This window comes from Lathyrus oleraceus, chromosome 2 (genome assembly GCF_024323335.1).
Source record: "Lathyrus oleraceus cultivar Zhongwan6 chromosome 2, CAAS_Psat_ZW6_1.0, whole genome shotgun sequence".
NCBI classification, from domain to species: Eukaryota; Viridiplantae; Streptophyta; class Magnoliopsida; order Fabales; family Fabaceae; genus Lathyrus; species Lathyrus oleraceus.
The window spans coordinates 362,461,492-362,482,285 of NC_066580.1; positions in this window are offsets into that span (position 1 = coordinate 362,461,492).

Genomic DNA, 20,794 nt, shown 5'->3' on the forward strand with positions numbered 1-20,794 from the left:
AAAGTGAACATTCACAATGACTAAAAGGATAATCGAGACGTCTTCAGTGCTCTCCCAAGGATAGTACGATCTCTAAAAGGGTAAGACATATGTTCATATTCCTAGCATATTTGTATTTTCTCTTTATCATCTTTCAGGTTGTCTCCTCACCGAGCACAGAGAAGGGTAATACGTCGTCAAGTCCCCAGGGAATCTGGAATTTTGGCCTTGACCTTTCGGAGATGTGTATACCTCCATCCTCAGATCCCTAGAGAGTTTGAGTCTAGCATCTGTGTTTTATCAAATATATGGTTGTCATCCCTTGTGTGGATTGACCTAAAATCCCTTATAGAATGATAAAAATTGATATGCTATCTTTTTGAGGAAGTTGGTCTTCCTTCATTGTGATTGGAAATCTCCCGCAGAGTAAGCAGGAAATCCTCCGCATGAGTGGAAGTTCTCAGCAGGTTGGCTTGTAGTTTTTCCCCAGCAAGTTTTCTTACCACTCGTCCCCAGTAGGGTTGCTCACATTTAGACGTCCCCCAGTTGGGTCACCTACAAGTTATCCCCGAGGTGATCGCCAACAGTCTTTCCCTAGTGGAGTTGCCTGATCAGAGCATGATATATCTAAGCTGGTGTTGAAGATGTTTATTTCCTTCCCCAGCGAAACGATGGTTCTCTCTCCTTGGCAGAAATGTTCTCCAACAGATATGACGAAATGTCTTGATTATTGGAAACTTTTGTTCGGTGTTTGTTCCCCACAGAGTTTCATATGTTGCCCTGATAAGTTCCCAAGTAGAGTTTCTTCTATGATGGATCTTATCTGTGATGAGCTCCCCGATAGAGTTTCCTCTACGTCGGATCTTTTGTCTGTTCATCAGCAAACCCTTGGCGATGGCTTTGTAGCTTCCCCAACCGAGACTTTACCCGATCCTGGTTTGGCGTTGCAACTTCGAGGGAGATGTGTTGTTTCCTTCCTCAGCGGAGTGATTGGTTATTTCTCCGCAACAGAGATGTTCCTTCAGTGGAGAAGGGAATACTTGATGTGCTTCTGTTCGGTGGTTGTTCCCCACAGAATTTCTCATTATTCCCTAATGAGATCCCCAAGAGAGTTCATTCAGGATGGATCTTGTTGTTATCTCTGCATACTCCCGAGAATTGTTGGAAGATCCCCAACATTTGGAAGTTGTGATCTTTTGCTGATTCCCAACAGCGGTCTCTGATCCCCGGTGATCCTACTTGTTCCCCTAGCAGTAGACTTTGTCCCTGGAAGCGACTCCACTTGGTCCTCAGCGGTGATTGGTGTTTCCTGGTATTTGTTGCCCCCCCTCAGATTGGATTTCCTCCTGTGGGCCTGACTTTTCTCTTTTTGAGATGTTGTACCGGATGTTTGTCCATTGACTCTTGGACCTGTTTGTGTTAGATATGTCTATTTGTTAGCATTAATCATACATAAACCACGCATATACATGCATAATCATAGCATTCAGATATTCATGTTGCATTCTTTGCCGTATATCTTTGCTTGTTATCTCCTGCTAGTGGTGAAATATTCTTCCCCAAGAAGATGATTGTGTCTGATCTCTCCATATAGAGTCAGCCTTATAGGCAGAAAGTATCTATCTTTTCTTCCATATTCCCCACTGAGTTATGTCCTCGTGGATGATTATTGTTTCAGTTTCCTCCCTAAATATGTATTGGGATGGAATTAATCCCCTGAGTTATATCCTCATTCGGTTGAGTCTTGTTTCATTGTGTCTGTCTAGTTTGTTCCTAGATTGACTCCTTTTCTGTTATTTTCCCTGCACTTCCCTGTGGTTCAGGTGACCAATTGCTCAGTAACCAGTAATTGTTCATTCTTCTCCCCAGTGGATTTCAGTGGCCTCCTACCCAGTAACTGGTAGTTGTAAGTCTTATTTCTGTGGTTTTCAACCCAGTAACCGGTAGTTGTAAACCCCATTTTTGTCCGTTGCAGAATTAATCCTTGATATTGTTCATCCTAACCGATGACGGTTACTCTCGCCTTTGGTTTTCTACCCAGTAACCGGTAGATGTAATCCCCTCTTTGTTGGTAATCTTTATCCAATATTCGGTATTGATATTCCTTCAATTTTGAGTATATCTCCCAATAATTGGTGATATATCTCTTGGATAATTTCTCTAATCATGCAATTTATCCCCAACGAGTTATCTTTAATTTACCCTTGTTTGGTAATGATTGTTTCTCCCCTTGATTGGTCATCATTTTATGCCCGGTAGCTGGTATCCTGATGTCCTTTCTTTTCGGTCGAGTTATCCTTTATTAACCCAGTAACCGGTTGTGGATAGTCTTCCATGCGAGTATGTTATCTATGTCCTGACGGTAATAGATAATATACCTCATGCGCTCTTCAGTTGAAGTCTCTTCTTCCCAATTTGAGTAAGATTCGTATTTCCTTATGAAATCGAATGTCCATCCTGTAATCGAGTTTGCTTTTTAAGCCCTACTTTCGGATGATGAGTGTCTTGGAAATATTCCCCAATTCACGCCTGGTTGGTCACCTATTATATGCCCAGTAACCGGTATCCCTGGTGTTCCTTCCTTCTGCTCCCTATTATGACTTTTTGTCCCCTGTGGAGTCAGATTGTCTTGAGTTGAAGATATACCTTTTTGGTCTTCCTCATATTTTTGGATGATTGATATCTCTCACCCTTATATCGGTCTTAGATATTCTTTCTCCATGAGCGTGTTGTTCTCTCACCCTTATACCAGTGTGTTAATCACATGTCTCTTTGAGTTTATTACATAGTAGTCGGTAATACCTCGCTTTTTGTTTCCTCAGCTGATTCCTTTGGGGACTGTCGCATTACGCGAAAAACTGGCGGGAAAACGAAACAACAGAGCCGCCACCGTGCGTTATTTATCCCAAAAGAGGGAAAGGAAACACTCGAAGTAAACCTGGAAAAGACATGGTCTCGCAACCAGAGAGAGATGGGATCGGGAGTCGGTTATGCGAAGGGAAGGTATTAGCACCCCTACGCGTCCGTCGTACTCGACGGGATCCACGCTCAGAAAGAATAGAAGAAAGGTTGCTAAAGACTGCTCAAACACTACACACACGCTGGAATCAAACACAGATGAAAGACGGAAGAAGAGGACTCGGCAGGATATCGCATCCTAGGCCTACGTAGTCTGTCAGGCACAGACATCAGAGTCGACGTAGTTCGGGGGCAGGGGAAACGTGCTCGCTAGGATGTCGCATCTTATGCATACGTATCTTCTCTAACTAGAGAAGAATCAGAGCACTCGTAGCTCGGCTAACGCACGCCAAACAAAACACAAACAGGAAACCGACTGCCAATCGCTGGACTTATGTTAGACTCCACACAAACAGGCAAACATGGAAACCGAATGCCAATCGCTGGACTTACATCAGACTCCGAACCAACAAACACACTCAGGAAACCGACTGCCAATCGCTGGACTTACGTCAGACTCCACACAAACAAACCACACACAGGAAACCGACTGCCAATCGCTGGACTTACGTCAGACTCCAAACGCACACAAGGGGGTTGAAAAAGAAAAAGGGTGCCCGGAGAGATCAGCTCATCTCCTGCCTACGTACCTCATCTGATATGAGGATCAGAGCGACGTAGTTCCCCTAAACAGGGAAAGAACTTCTATCCTAACCAGAAACAAAGGGAGACACTAACTACTAGGGAGACTACGACTCGAGCCTAGAAGTTGTCATGCATACGATCCCTATGTTGAGGTTTCTGTCCTAACTTGCACAGGAAGCAAGCTATCCTAAACAGCACAGTCAAACACAAGCAAGCACACACACTATATATAAACAAGTGGCTCACACAAGGCTAGGCTTTAGTCAAGGGGTCAAATCAACCTCGACAAACAAGCCAACTGGAAAAGGGTGTAGTTAGCTCTTAACCCTAACATTGAGAGTTAGGGTGAAGCAGATGAAATAGGAAGTGAGGGTAAGACCTCACAGCTCTTATCCCTGGCCTGGGAGAGCTTGACTCAAAATAGAAAGTGTGGGAGTTCAGAATGTAGGAACTCTTCTCCACAGATGACTGACTCAACAGGATCTTGGGTTCATATTCAAAGTGCATCAACACAATGGTGTGAGCAGGATGAATGACTCAACTGAATAGCAGGGGATGGATTGCACATCCCTTGTATCTGCCAATGCCTCTTCACTTAGGAGGTCTTTGAATGTACAGGGCACAACAGGAAACAATCACAAGCATTGCCTCTTAAGGAGGGCTTCAGACAAGTGCCTGCCCACATAACATGACAGGTCTTCCAGACTACATGAAGTCAAAGGAATTATACCTTAGTGGTAAGTTAACCATAAGTTAGCAAAGCAAGTTCAAATGAACTTAAAGCAACTTAGGTACCTGTGAAAAAATCTAAACCAATCAGTTCAACTGTACAGACAAACAATCAACAGTTAATATCACACAGACAGATAAGCATCATCAGACAACAATGAGCAAGCCACAAGCACAAATGAATTGGTTCTCAAAGCCTACAAAACACACAAAGGTTAGCCAAAGCAACCAATAATCAAGCTCAAATGAAGGATCATCATCACTCATGGAGATGTACTTGAACCTGAAATCACAATCCAAATGGTAAGTCCAAACCACTAGGTCAAAGCCTAGGGTCAAAAGAGGATCAAAAATCCAAAACAGAAGCTCAAACTTGACATGAAGCATGTTTAATCACTCAAGAATAAGTCCTAAAAAGAACCAAATCATAATCACTAAGCAAGTTCATTTACCAAGCATGTGAAGTCAATGACCAATTCAAGGCATCCAAATGATCAACATGAATGAAAAATCTCAATCAAAATAGAAATGATTCAAAAAAATCTAGAAAAAATCATGAGCAATCAAGACATCCATAACATCCATCACACCAATTACAAAAGTATTGGACATCATTTGTGCATGGCAATCACATTGTACAAGTTAGACAACCAAATGTGTGACACAAATTGTCACACCAAGTTAGCACAAGCATAAAACAGAAATGGCACATGAGAAAAATGTCAAACCAAAGCCAAAATGTCCATCAATGTGTCTAGAATTAGCATGCAAAATTTCACATTCATTGGATAAGAAACAAGCATTTTATGATAAGATAAGTAAGGCAAGGTCAGACAAGCATATGTATTCAAACATCCTAGAGCAAATCAATTTTTCAGCCAGGCACAACTTGCAAATTTATAGTCATAAAAAACTAGACAACATGAGGAGCATAATGCAAAAAATTGGAGATCAATTGGATTAATATTCATTGAGTTATGATTTTTCTAAGTTAAAGAAAAAAATTGAAATCAAATAAACCAAGCATGGAATAAATGGAGGGAAAAAGAGATAAAGGCAATGCAATTTGAAAAGTTCCTTCGCTCAGTATCGAACCAAGCACACATTCAAATTTTGGCGCTAAGCAAAACGGCGGCGTATTGGCTTAAAACCCTAGCGCCCAGAAATTCCAAATTTCGTAGCAAACACATGAAGATTTCATAGCAAATGCACATCAATTTCGTAGCTATTCTGGAAACGCATGAAGTTCATAGGTTGAAGATGAGGATCATGATGATCTTCATGTAAATTTCCAAAAAATTCGAAAAAGTGTCCAGAAATCAACAAATTTAGCACCAAACGATTCATCATGTCATGTACATTCAAGATCAAACATCAATTACACACGAATCATCATAACAAAGCCAAATCGAAGAAAAACTTAAATGAACATCAAAACTTTAAACATGCATAACTTCATCAATAATGCATCATTTCACTTCATTTATTCACCAGCATTCTCTACAACACGAGATCTACATGAATATCCTAATGAATTCAAGAATTATTGAGATCGAATCCTGACCTCTTTGTAGAGCAGAAACTGGAATCGCGTGATACAAGGCTTGTAATGGCTCAAAGGTCCTCTATGATGCTGGTGGAGATGAATGCTGGTGAGATTGAAGCTCAATTGCACGTGAATCCAGTAGATTTTGAAAATTACATGGATGCTTCAAGCTTCGAGTATGAACAAATATGGCACGATTCCTTCCAATTCCACGTTCAAATCTCCTCAAAAACACATCCTGAGCATGAATCAATCAATAGAGAATGGTCTTGTGTGAAGAATTTGAAAAATATTTTGAGAGGAAAAATTTGGTGATTTTTGAATCTAGATCTGAAAATGAATGTTAATCATGAAAACAGTTGAGATTATCCTTATATATCACTTGCTAATGATGCTGAAAATCTGTTTTAACCAAAATTAATCAAGATTAACAAGTTATAAGGTGTATTTGCAAAATGGTATTTCCACCTCCATGCATGAAAAGCCACGTGAACAGTGCTTAATTCTGGTCCAAATTCTCTTAAACATGGCCCATGCACACTTTTGAGTTGATTTTTCACGCATACAAACATCCAAAATGCTTTTAGAAATTTTTCTTCCAAAAACTTCATGAGTGAGCACATGATTATGCAAGTGGAATTCAAGCCATGTAATGAGATGTTTGGAAACTACAAGTCATGAGGAGAATATTTGCAAAAAGAACCACCCAATTGAATGTTTGAACACAGTTTGCCATGATTGGATCATATCTCCTCAACCACACATTAGAAATTCATGATCTTGGACTTTTTGGAAATGGGAGAGAAATATCTTCAACTTTCATGTTGGACAAAATTTCATTTGAAGCTTTCTTGACGACGTAATCTTGAGTTGAAGTTGGTCCAAAACCTTGCCATTTTTGGAAAGTTCAAATTATAGGTCACTTGTTATTTTGGGAAAGTCTTGATCTGACTTCAAATTCTTCAATGTGAGTGTTTGAAATTCCAAATGAGACTTGTTTGAACATGAATGAATCATCTCTAATCACTTCCCACCTCCAAATCCACAGTTGACTTTGCAGTTGACTTTTGTTGACTTCTATGGGCCTCAGATGACTTGCACATGCACTGATGAGTTCTGAGCCTTCAACACATGGCCAAGTTGCCTCAAAATGATCCTTGGGTCATGTAAGCTCACTGTAACAACCCTAGGGCTTTGATCTCATGGAGAATGCTCTTGTTGCCTTCCACAGCTGAATCTCTTGACCAGTCTTGCTTGATGACATGTAATGGACTATGCAATGCTAATGCAATCCTAATGACCTAAAAATGAAATGTATATACAAATGGGAGGTGCAAATTTGAGGTACTACAGGGACGCCCCCTGTCTGAGTCCGGATTTTTATCTTAAGTATCCTTTGCGGATAGTTCTGATGTATTGGCATATTCCCCAATACATGCATCTTCGCGTCAGCTCGAGTCTTTCCATCGATTTATTTTCGTGGAATCCCTTTGTGTCTCCCAGCATGTTTAAGTTGTGACCTGCTCACGCATTTTACCCTTATCTCTCCCCCAAAGTCTCTGTCCTATTTATGAGTATATTACTCTTATGGATTTTCAGTTTCTCTCGATTGCTTTTTCTTTGTGGACACATGTCCCCACAGAGTATTTTATTTCTGCATGCATACATTCGCATCATGAGGTCTCTTAGGGATTAAAATTCAACTCTTTGTTATTATTTAAGCCCATTCTACCACGTCGAGATGAAGATTTCAACCTTCATATCTACGGCTAGAATGAACTTAAATAAGGGCATCTGTAAGATCCTAATTTTGACCGTAAGATCCCTCATGGCATCATATCTTTGCTCATTACATTGCCTAAAGGATCATAGCATGTGTAGCTCCTTAACCCTTGGGTTAGGACTTGTGTGAGTTGGTTTGAGACCACGAAGCATGCTTGAATTGTATATTATTGCTTTTATTAGTTTTTTTTACTAACCAAAAGCATAAAAATATGTCATTAACTTGATTTTTTTTAAGCTCAAGCAGTCATGTGATCCAAGGCTCTTATGCCCATTGAAGTGGCTAAATGGAGATGAAAGCAAGCATTAAAATGTTCCCCAAAGCTCTCATTCATCATATATGCCTCCCAAGTATCTCAATTTGTTAATTTGATCAAGATAAACCAAAGGGCTTGAGGATTGTTCCCAAGGAAACCCTAATTCAACTATGCATTGATTGTGCCTTGCTCATGAAGCAACCTCAACCTATGATCAATTTCAATCAAGGTAAGTTCTTTCATTCATCATTTTATGCATATATGAGCCTATGTGAGTATCCTCAATCATTCATTCATACAGTTTTGAAGTTTGGCTTTGAGAAGTTGATCAGTCAAATCATCTAACTATTTTGGGTCAACTTCCCAAGGACCTAACTCCTTCTTTTTTTACGATTTTTAGGTGAGACAAAGTGCATTGGAAATTTTAAGATGTATAATTCAAATTTTAGGTTGGACAAAATTTCATAATCCTAAAAGAAACACATGTGATAATATAAAAACATTATAGGTCACTTTGGACCAAAGCCATTGAATCTTGAAAAAGTCCAACTTTAAGTAACCATAACTTTCTCATCAAAAATATAAATGATGCAAAGTTTAAGTCCAAATTGATTGTCTGGAAAATATATACAACCTTTATGTTGGACGTTTTTCCATTTGAAGTTGCACCATCTAAACAAAATTTTTGGTCATGTTTTGTACCTTGAACTTCATGGCCAGTTTTCACAATTTTCCAAACTCCAAATAGATTTTTGTTCAACATAACTTTTTTTCCTTATGTCAAGACCTTTGCAACCATTACCCACATCCTTATTTTTGGATTGTCCAAATGGGTTTTTGAAGAGGAGAACAATTGTGACCATTTATGCATTTCATGTTAAATTTTCCTGCACAAGCATATGCCTTGCAAACTGCACGTCCAAACCTTTCCATAATCATTTCAGCTTTCATTTTCAATTGGTTTTGGGCCTCACATGCGCCTGTACAGGCTCATGCATGGAGGACCCAATTTCATGCTCACGAGTTTGCTCATCCTTTGCATCAGCTGTGGCTATAAATATAATGCATTGCCTCACTCAAACGGTAACCTGAAGGCACCTGAATCCCTGCTGAAATCATTTTCTACCCTTCTATTTTCAAGCTTGAATTTCAACTTCCCTGGTTGATCTTCAGCTTCTAATTCCTAAGCCTTGCTTCATTGTCACTTCAAGATCAAGCTGCAATCAAGGATTGGATTGGATCAAGCACATAAAAGTTGCACTACAAAGGTTTATACCTCAACTGTTTTGCTTCGAATCTCACTGAATATTGTGCATAGCTTGTGTTGGTTTTCATTTCTGAAGTCCTCATGTGAGAGGCAAGCCAATGGTGGCTTTAATTTTGTGAATTGTTGAACTTCAGATTGAACACCTAGTTTTTCAACCTCAGATTTCTTCTTCTATAAGGATCTTGAGTAAAAACTAAGGTTACATGGGTGATGTACAACACCCTAGCTTTAATTTGGTATATGGATCGTGAGTTTTGGTTGAGGTTGTAAAACCTGCAACTGGTGGCCGGATTATTGAGCTCTCCAGAGAAGACGGTGGTTTCCACCACCGTCCCTTACGTGGAAGCTTCATGTCCATTGGATCCATTAGCTATGATCTAATCTTGGCCACGCGTTTTGTTTACTTTTTTTAATTCAATGTGTGGTGATGTTGACAAAGGAACCCAATGCGCGCGCGTCTCATTACCTTCTGATCAGCCACGTCAATTAATGAGCTCTGATCAGACGCCTGTGGACTTTTCTAATTTCTTAATTTCTGTTTTATCTTTTATTCCATTTATTTTCAAAATTCATAACTTCTTTATTTGGAATCACAAAAATATGGGACCAATTGCAAAAATTTTCTCTTAAATTCTAGTTTCATAAAATGATTTTTAATTATTTTGGTGATTCCATTTAATATTTTGTGTGACTTATTTCATTTCTGATTGCTTTTAATTCATTTAAAATACCATTTGATATTCAAAAATTCCAAAAATATTCTCTTAACAACTTTGGATAATGATAAGTCTATGAGAAATATTCTCATCAATTTCTTAATTGATTTGAGATTTATTTGAGATTTTAGTCCAATTATGTTATTTTTCTTCATTTTTTAATTGTTTAAAATTAGTTTCTGTTTTTAAAAAATTTTGAGAAATTTTGTCAAAGTTAGTTTTACCATGTTAGACTTATGATGATCCAATTGGACTAATCCAAGTTGATTTGAATTGGATTTGAAGTTTGACCTTTATTTGTTCATTTTATTTTATGTATTATTATAATTCCAAAAAAATACAAAAAATATGTTTGACCTTTCCTGACTTCTAATCTTCATTTCACCTCTGTTTACCATTGATTGATGTGGATCCCATTCATGATTGATCACTGTGTTTTGATTATGTCATTTAAATTTTCATTGTGTACATTCCATTTCCATCTTCATCTTCTTCTTTTTTAATACCAATGAGTTAATGATTTGTGGTTAGCCTTGACATATGAGAGGCTTAACTTTCTTTGATCCAAATCAAATTCATCTTGATCAAAGATCAAGTGAATTGCTTTGTGTCCAAGATAGGTTGCTTCTTGGTCAAGCAAAAAACCTGAAATCTATACAAGGTCATTCTTTTGTTCTTTTGGCATGGCAAGTTGTAGGAGCTTGGCTTACTAGTAATGATCTCTAACTTGTGTTTATTTGCCTATAGTTTTATTGACCGGCCTCGGATAGGTGTGACTACTATATTAGTCCACTTACGGTTGCTTAACAAAGCGCTAAATTGCCTTATGACACACTAACACTAACTACTAATTACTAACTTTTAATTCAAGCATTTAATTCTTGAAATTTACTTTAATGCAATTTAATTTCTTGCTCATTTATTAATACTGTATTTTTCCCTTTTCTCATTTGAGCTCATATTTATGTTTATGCCATTTGCCTTTTGCTCACTTGAGCACATTATTATGTAAATATACTATTGCCTTGTGCTTGTTTTGTTTTTGTTTGTGTGAACCCAATGCAAAAAGGAGAAAGGACTTAGAATTAGGATCCTACCTATTCTTAATGGAGTTTCAAGAGCAACTAGGCCTCATGCCATTAGAATGCTAAAATTGTTGAAGAGCAACTACGCCTCATGCCTTTAGAATGGTTACATCTTGATGTTAACTTGAAAGGACCCCTAATCTAAACTCTCTCTTTGTCCATTTCTATTATCGCATTGTGGAACTTTTTGATTTGTTTGTTCTTGTGTGATAAGGATCCTAAACTTGAGTTATTTAGAAGGACCATTGTCATGAGCATCCAAGTTAAGAGAAAGACAAATCCAAATTGGAAGATCCTAGGAGCTTCATTGAATATATGCTTGATTGCTTGAGTTAATTGCTTATTGCTTGCTAAGTCCAAAGGAAAGGAGCAACTTGGATCATCTTTATGATCTCAAGAAAGGAACTCCAAGGGTTTTATTTCTCTTCCCTCATCTTTGCATGTTTAGGACTAGCCCTTCTCTCCTTCTCTCCACTCTAACCCAGGCCAAACTTATTTTTGTGTAAACATTGATATTGTCTTCAAATTAGAAACCTAGGCATTATGACTTTGATTTCTCAAACTCTTTTCATAATACTTATTTTGAATTGAACCTTAAGTCAACTTTGACTTTGTTTTTGTGAATACTTCTAATTGGTAAATCCAACTCACTCAAATTGTTTTGTGGTTCCAATGGCCACCTTTGCCAAAGCTTTTCATAAACATTAGCTATTAGGTTTGAGTTATCATAGTGGTTGATGTAAACCTCACCTTATCCTTAATGATTGGACTATAAGTCTTCCATACTTATTATAGGGTGGATCCCTCACTAGTATGTTGAAGCTCTCGTCACATGGTGGATTGTGGTTTAGGTTTAGTTTTCTCCCTTTGATAACAAAAGACCTTAAAGCATTTTACAAACCAATTCACCAACCTATTTTGAGATTTTTACCCAGAACTATGAGGTTTTGATCCTACCTTTGTGATGGTACGTAGGCAATGGGTTTATCCATTCAAACAACAAAATTGTAAATAATTTGTATATTCTTTTCTCATCTCCCCAATTATGTTTGCACAAATATTTTCACAAATACCAACCTACCATACAACATTTGCATAAAGGGCTCCCTTAGAGTACTAAGGATGTTTTGGGTGCTTAAAACCTTCCCATTGCATAACCAACCCCCTTACCCAAATCTCTGACATTTTTATTAGTTTTTGATTTGATAAAACTTCTCGGTTTTTGTTCGCTTTCTAACCATTCCTTTGGATAACTAGAAGTGCGGTGGCGACTCGAATTGTATGATTTACTTTTGATTTAGTCAATAAATCTAAAGGTAACGAATACCCAGCTACAACTAGTGCCTGACATAGAGGGATGCACATCTCTAAAATATCGGGGAAGAAACTGGAACGGAAGGGATCATTCACCGATCAACCATACACAAATCATGGATTGCTAAAACTCCATGGGAGAGAAACAAGTATGTATACACAAACAAACTACCGGGAATGCACTAGATGAAAATCCAACTAGGGGAGAGCAATACAATAAGACAGATCAATCCACTGCCATCAAAGAGAACTTCTCGTACCAGACTCTCTTTGAAGTTGATGATGTATCATTCTCTCTGCGCTCGCTGGGGAGACTCTATTTGAAGTTTAAAAGGATATAAGGAGCAAAAAATATGAACAAGTGTCTTACCCTTTGGTGATCATACTATCCTTGGGAAAGCACTAAGGACATCCCACTTATCCTTTCAGTCATTGTGAATGTTCACTTTGTTTAAAACAGTTTATTCATGAAAACTTTATTTGTTTAAAACAATGATATTCATCGATTAAAACATGCAAACATTTGTTTAACAGAAACAAATAAGAGTGCAAAGAATTGGATAAAGGCTCAAATTTATTTAAGAGAATGGTGGTCCGCAAATAGAGAGACTCCACGGATCTTTACAAATTTGAAATTGGTGATATACATGGAAAAGGGCTACATTGAACATAATGACCATTTCTCCACCAACTCTGTATCCACTATATTTGAAACTTTAGTTAATGATGACTGAGCGAGAATCTTTGACAGATGACAGTTGTAGAACAAACTCTTGTAAGGATGCAGTTACTTGCCAAAACCCTAATTTTTTCCTAGATTACCCCAGGTTGAGGTACTCAATCTAGCGGGATATACCTAGGCGAGAATTTTTGAACATAATGTACATTAACATTGTTTTCAAAATCAGAAACCTAGGCACTATGCCTTTGATTTTTCAAACTCTTTTCATAACACTTTGACCTTATTTTGTGAATACCTTTTATTTGTAAATACAACTCACTCAAATTGTTTTTGAAATTCTGGTATCAGATATGAGATGTCGAAGGTAATGTCACAACACTAATATCTGAGTAATGCAAACAGGATAAAGATAGAGAATGGTAATGCAAGAGACACAAGCAATTGTTAACCCAGTTCGGTCCAACTTACCTACATCTGGGGGCTACCAAGCCAGAAAGGAAATTCACTAAAATATAATCAGTTCAAAGACTCTCCGTACACTTCAACAACTTACAGTCTTTCTCACCTAATCTCTACCCGTGCAATTTCTACCTAAGCACTCTTAGATATGAGAACCCACTCACTTCCCTACAATCACACCTGTGATTTTAAACAACAATCCCTTGAGAAAAGAAAACACTTTTCAATAACACACTCTTGATTTTACTTCACAGTTTCAATCAAGAAGACACACACTTGATCTTGCTTAACAACTTTGATCAAGTAGACACACACTTGATCTTTCTTCACAGCTTTTATCCAATAAACACACACTCTTGCTTAACAGCTTTAGAGTGACAAATCACAACCACAAATCAGACCAATTCAATCATCAAAAGATGACTTGAATGGCTTACAAGTCTTACGACTAAACAAGACACAAACCCTAGCTCTCTCTCTATATTTCACTCAGTATTGGTTGTGTGTTAAATCAGGTTTTCCAAGTCCCTTTTTATAGAAGCTTTCAGCTGGGCTTGGACATCTCGAAAACCCTAAATCTATTTTCCAATTAAATCTTTTCATAACAGCTTGTTAGATCTCCTTGGAAAATAAGTAAATCAGCTTGTAATCCATGATTTAATGCGCCTGCAAATCAGATCTTCAATCATACATAGATTTCCATTAATTGCGCAATCACATAACACAAGACATTCATACTGAATGTTTTGTGTACAGGATGTCATGACATCGGGTCTGACATCCTGAAACAATCCTGCATAATTCCATAATTCCTTTTATAATTTCTAGCAGGTACAAATATATCAGATGCCATGACATTGTGTATGACATCCTTAAATAATCCTGCATAATTATGTTTTCCATTTCAACTCCAGCAGGTATACAACATCAGAAGCCATGACATTGTGTATGACTTTCTGAAACAATCCTGCATGATTGTGTTCTTGAATTCCAGCAAGTACACAGGATATCTTATGTTAAGACATCACACATAACATCTTGTGAACACTCTTTGTTTTACCAAAATTGCTGCCAACACTTAGAACTAACAAACTTCCCCTTTGGCAAATTTTGGCTAAAACATATATCTGTCCTTTTTGTTCACAAGAAAACTATCAGCAGTTAAACAACAGTTTAAACAGTAGCAGAAGTAACACAATTACTAGCTATAGCTACTAGTAATACACACATGCACAATGGTACTTCTCCTCCACCTAAATTTGTGCAACACAAACAAAATTACTAGTTATGGATGCAACTAGTAAGAATCACAAATGCACAAGGGTACTCCTTCTCCCCCTAAATCTGTGCATACAACAAACATCTTCTTTGATAATAACAACACCTGTAACCACAACACATGTAACAATCAGAATGTCATTCTGACATATGCTTCAACATCAACACCTGTGCACCACCACATCAGACATCTGTAAACAGAACAACACATCTCCTTCAATAATAGTTGTCCATCTGTTCAGCTACATACATCTCCTCACAGCTCCACAACTCACAACTTTAACTGCCTCCACATCAACACTTCTCCCCTTTTTTAGTCAAAATTGACCAAAGGTGACCAATTAGACAAAAGAAATGTCAATTAGCCTAGCAGAGAATGTCACCACAGATGTCATAACATATAACATGTTAAAACATAATTGTTCAGGAGATACATACCATCATTATACACAGCTGTGATAGCTGAGATAATGAACAAATCCATGGAACTCATTAAGAGCCCAAACTATTACAAAAAGGCATCAATGAGGACTACCACAAATTACACATTTTTAAAAAAAAACAATAAGAACTTCAGCATCCAAACACAGCAGGGGAACCAGCTTCCATAACAGCAACACCAGAACAGAACAGTCAGCACACACATCACAGTCTTCACCACAGCATACCTCACACAGTCTTCAACACAAGGGGGGGACCATTAATCAGAGGAAGAAGTATCACCTTTACCTTCAGAGCTTTCAGGGCTTTCAGAGCTGCCACTAGATTGAGCTTTTGATCTCTCACTTGAGGTATTAGCATCTGAATCTTCACCAGCCTTCTCCATTTCTTCCTTTTCTAGGCTCCTAATAAGAACCTCCAAAGCTTATTTTCTTGCCTTGGCCACCCTTATACCATTATCCAGTTCCTTGCAGGTATCTTTTAATTGATCAATTAAACTCCCTTGAGATGCACGCTCCATCCTGGCAGATGTCATGACAACATCATTGACATGACTTCCCTCAAACAACTTATAGTGAATGGATAGTGGGGGCTTTCTTCTGCTTAGAATGTCACTTGTATTAAAAATGCCTGGTTGTTGGCTCAAGATAATACCAGAAATAATGGATGGGAAGGCAATGCGCAACTTCACTGCATTTGTGGAGGCATGTCTGACAATTTGATCAAACACAAACCTTCCAAAATCATAGTTAATCCTGGTTCCAATAGCATGAATAATTCTTCCAAGACCAATGGAGATGGTAGAGATATGATTAGTAGGCACCCAGTTGGCTGAACCAATCTTGTACAAGATGGCATATTTGACAGTTAGCTTGCCAGCTGATAGGTGATTCCTACTAGGCCATTCCTTAACTTGGCCAACTGAAATAGTCCTACAGACCTCATTGTCTGTAGTCTCCAAATCCACTCCTCAATCAGTTCCTCTTCCTAGGAACTTGTTGATAATGTTTGGTGAGAATTTCACACATTTCCCCTTACAAAAACCTTGCAGAACTCCTTGCTTCCCTTTTCATAAATATCCTCAGAGATATTCACAATAAACTCTTTTACTAACTCCTCATAACATTGGGGCAGAGCAACCACAATCTTCATCAATCTAGCATTCTTGATCAAATCCATGACTTCCTTCACCTCAACAGCCTCTTTTCCCAGCTCTCTTTCAACCGCTACCCTCCTCTGAATGACAAACTTCCATTTTGCAGCACCATCTTCTAAGTGAAAAGAGATGTTATCTAAGTGCACAGCTGCAGCTTTGCCTGGAGACTTCTTAACAGCCCGCCTTTTTGTCGGGGAGATGTTTGGGACATCGTCTTGGATATCAGAGTCAGTGTCAGAACTCTCTCTTTCTTTCCTCTTCTTAACCTTAACCTTGTTTACTTCCAGCCATGGAAGAAGAACCTGGCGCGTCACCTGGTATCACACAAAGAGGAATAACATCTAACACGTCTTCATCTAGAAACTCCATGGAGGGAGTCCTTGCATGATGAGTGGGTTTTGACCCAGATGATGAAGGATGTCGAGACATATTGTTGAACTTTTGAAAGAAATTTATTTGGCCTAGCAGAGGTTTTCTGAGTGGTTTGCTGAAGATGGAAAGAATTGTGTTCAGGTAGCGTGTGCAAATGGCATATATACTATTTCCAATGCTAGGGAATGATTCATCATGAATGTGGCTCTTTCTTTTAATTAGGAAGACAATATTTTTGTTACCTTTTCCACTCCACATTAATTGCCATAATTTCTCAAGAATCCACATCCCTAATTTCCCTCTTACATATTCAAATTGATTATCACTCAAATCCCTTGCAAACTTGTCAGCTGATTGAATTTCATGTTTTAGAGATATGAATTTGTCTTCCACAAATTTTCTAATGGAGTGATGACAGCAAATAATGTGCTTGGTCAAACTATGCTGAATAGAATTTTTGGACATAGTTGTAGCATTCAGGTTCTCATAATACAATGTCATGACATCGGGTGTGACATTGTATGCAATCATCAGTAGTTTCAACCAACCCTGTTGAGAACAGTTGCTACTATCTACTATATCTCCAGCATAAGCACCATTTTCATCTCTCAAATGTGTAGGAGCAGGTGTCCTTTCATTCTCCATCTCAATCTTCTCAACATTACTCTTGGCACTTTTGCTTTGAGATAGATACATAGGCCCTTCTATTTGCTTGACTTGTAGCCCAAGTCCAACAAAGCTCTTTCCGACTTCAGACTGCCTATGTTCACCCATCTGATCCAACCTCCTATCTATTTGAGCCATTAGGAGCTTTTCTTCTTTGAAAGTGATGTTAAGTATGAGCTCCTGGTGTGACATCCTTGTCTGACATTTCCCACAAACTTGTCTTTCATCACTCTTGAGAGTCCCTCTAGCAAATATACTCATCTTCATTTTTTGACATAGGTACACTTTGAGGAATAACCAATTTGAGAGTTCCCCATGTAACAGTTGTCTTTGGTCTTGATTCCTTTCATGGTCACTTCACTGTCTTTGTTAGTAATCAAACATTCAGTTTTGGTGAAGTTAACATTCATACCTTGATCACATAGTTGACTGATGCTTATTAGATTTGCAGTCAAGCCCTTAACCAGTAGGACCTTGTCAAATTTAGGTACTCCAGGGAAATTAAGCTTGCCTATCCCCTTGATTTTACCCTTTGCTCCATCACCAAAGGTTACATAGCTTATGGCATGAGGATGAAGTCCAGTTATCAGGTCTTTGTTTCCAGTCATGTGTCTGGAACATCCACTATCAAAATACCACTCTTCTTTCGCTGAGCCTCTGAGGGGAATGTGAGCTATTAGACTTGTAACATTAGTTTTAGGAACCCATTGCTTCTTGTTGACAGGCCTGTGCTGTTTAGGTTTGGGTTGATAGTGAGTCTGTTGATGAACACGGCTAGGATAACCATACAACTTATAGCATAAGGGCTTCAGGTGACCAAATTTCCCACAGTAATGGCATCTCCATCTTTGGTATTTCCCTTTCTGTTGTCTTCTCTTCTGATGTTATGACATATGATGTAACATCACAGGTTTGCTTTTACTATGGCTGCACTTTGGTTTGGCTTGAGGTTTGCAACCAGTGTAACTGCACTCAGGCTTAGATTCATTATACCCAATGCCAGATTTATCTCCTGTTATTTGTCCAGTTTGGGGAATCTTGTCTAGGGAGTCAGATCCATCGTTTAGCATTCTTACATACTTGGTCATCTCTTCTAGTTTAGAATTCAAGAACATAGCTTCAATTTCTTACTTGGAGATGGTTTCCACATGGTCTGCCTTCTCATTCTCCAGCTGTACTATCTTCTGGCTTTTAACTTGTTGACTTTCATCTATCCTGTCCTTCAGAACCACTGCTTCTGTTTTTAACTTGGAGATGGTTTCCAAGTGTTCTACCTTCTCATTCTCAAGTTGAGTAATTTCTTTCTTCTTGCTCTCAACCTGTTTACACAACTCTACACTTTTGTGACACAGCTTTCTATAGGTAGTGGCCAACTCTTCAAAAGGTAACTTCATCATCACTTGGGTCTTCATCAGAACCCCATCTTCCAGTCAAGGTAGTTACTAGATTTGCAGATTCTTCTGTTTCACTCTCATCAGACCTAGTGACAGCAAGACTCATCTTCTGCTTCTTGAGGTAGGTTCCACATTCAGTCCTAATGTGTCCATACCCATTTCATTCATAGCACTGGACTTCTTTTCCTTCTTTGGGCTTCTCATCTCACCTTGCTCTTCTTCCATCATTTTTGGATTTACTGATGTCAGATGAGATGTTCTTGACATTAGCCTTAGATCTTACATCCATCTTTTTCAATAGTCTGTTGAACTGTCTTCCCAACATTGTTACTTCATTGGCCAAATCTTTATCACCATCCTGACTATTTTCCTCTTTTGTGTGTGACATGAAGGACATGCTTTTGGTTTTCTTTTCAGAACCATCTTTCAATCCCATCTCAAATGTTTGGAGGGAACCAATTAGCTCATCAACCCTCATGTTGGAGATATCTTGAGACTCTTCTATGGTAGTCACCTTCATAGCAAATCTCTTAGGGAGTGACCTGAGTATTTTTCTTACCAGTTTTTCATCAGACATCTTGTCTCCCAGGGCTCCTGAGGCATTAGCAATTTCAAGAATACTCATATGAAATTCATGAATATTTTCATCTTCTTTCATCCTTAAATTTTCAAACTTTGAGGTGAGCAGCTGTAGGCTAGACATATTTACTCTAGAGGTGCCTTCATGAGTGGTCTTGAGAATGTCCCAAGCATCGTTAGCCACTTCACAATTGTTTACCAACCTGAAAATATTCTTGTTTACTCCATTGAATATTGCATTCAATGCTTTAGAATTTCCAAGGGCTATATCATCCTCCTCCTTGGACCATTGTTCTTCAGGTTTCTTATCAGTTGTGGCCTCTCCTTCTTTAGTAATTACAGGATATACCCAGCCTTTTAACACAGCCTTCCAAGCCTTTATATCTTGAGATTTTAGGAAGGCTACCATTCGAGGTTTCCAATAGTCATAGTTAGATCCATCCAAAATTGGTGGCCTGTGAACAGATCCTCCATCTCTCTCCATTGTACCAGAAAGTATTGCCCCTAGATCTCACCCAGAACCAGAGCAAGATGCCTTCTCTGATACCAATTGAAATTTTGGTATCAGATATGAGATGTCAAAGGTAATGTCACGACACTAATATCTGAGTAATGCAAATAGGATAAAGATAGAGAATAGTAATGCAAGAGACACAAGCAACTGTTAACCAAGTTCGGTCCAACTTTCCTGCATCTGGGGGCTACCAAGCCAGGAAGGAAATTCACTAAAATAGAATCAGTTCAAAGACTCTCTGTACACTTTAACAAGTTACAGTCTTTCTCACCTAATCTCTACCCGTGCAATTTCTACCTAAGCACTCTTAGATATGAGAACCCACTCACTTCCCTACAATCACACCTGTGATTTTAAACAACAATCCCTTGAGAAAAGAAAACACTTTTCAATAACACACTCTTGATTTTACTTCACAGTTTCAATCAAGAAGACACACACTTGATCTTGCTTAACAACTTTGATCAAGTAGACACACACTTGATCTTGCTTCACAGCTTTGATCAAGTAGACACACATTATTGCTTAACAGCTTTAGAGTGAAAAATTACAACCACAAATCAGACCAATTCAATCATCAAAAGATGACTTGAACGGCTTACAAGTCTTACGACTAAACAAGACACAAACCCTAGCTCTCTCTCTATATTTCGCTCAGTATTGGATGTGTGTTAAATTAGGTTTTCCAAGTCCCTTTTTTAGAAGCTTTCAGCTGGGCTTGGACATCTTGAAAACCCTAAATCTATTTTCCAATTAAATCTTTTCATAACAGCTGGTTAGATCTCCTTGGAAAATAAGTAAATCAGGTCGTAATCCATGATTGAATGCACCTACTAATCAGATCTTCAATCATACATAGATTGCCATTATTTGCGCAATCACATAACACCAGACATTCATATTGAATGTTCTTTGTAAAGGATGTCATGACATCGGGTCTGACATCCTGGAACAATCCTGCATAATTCCATAATT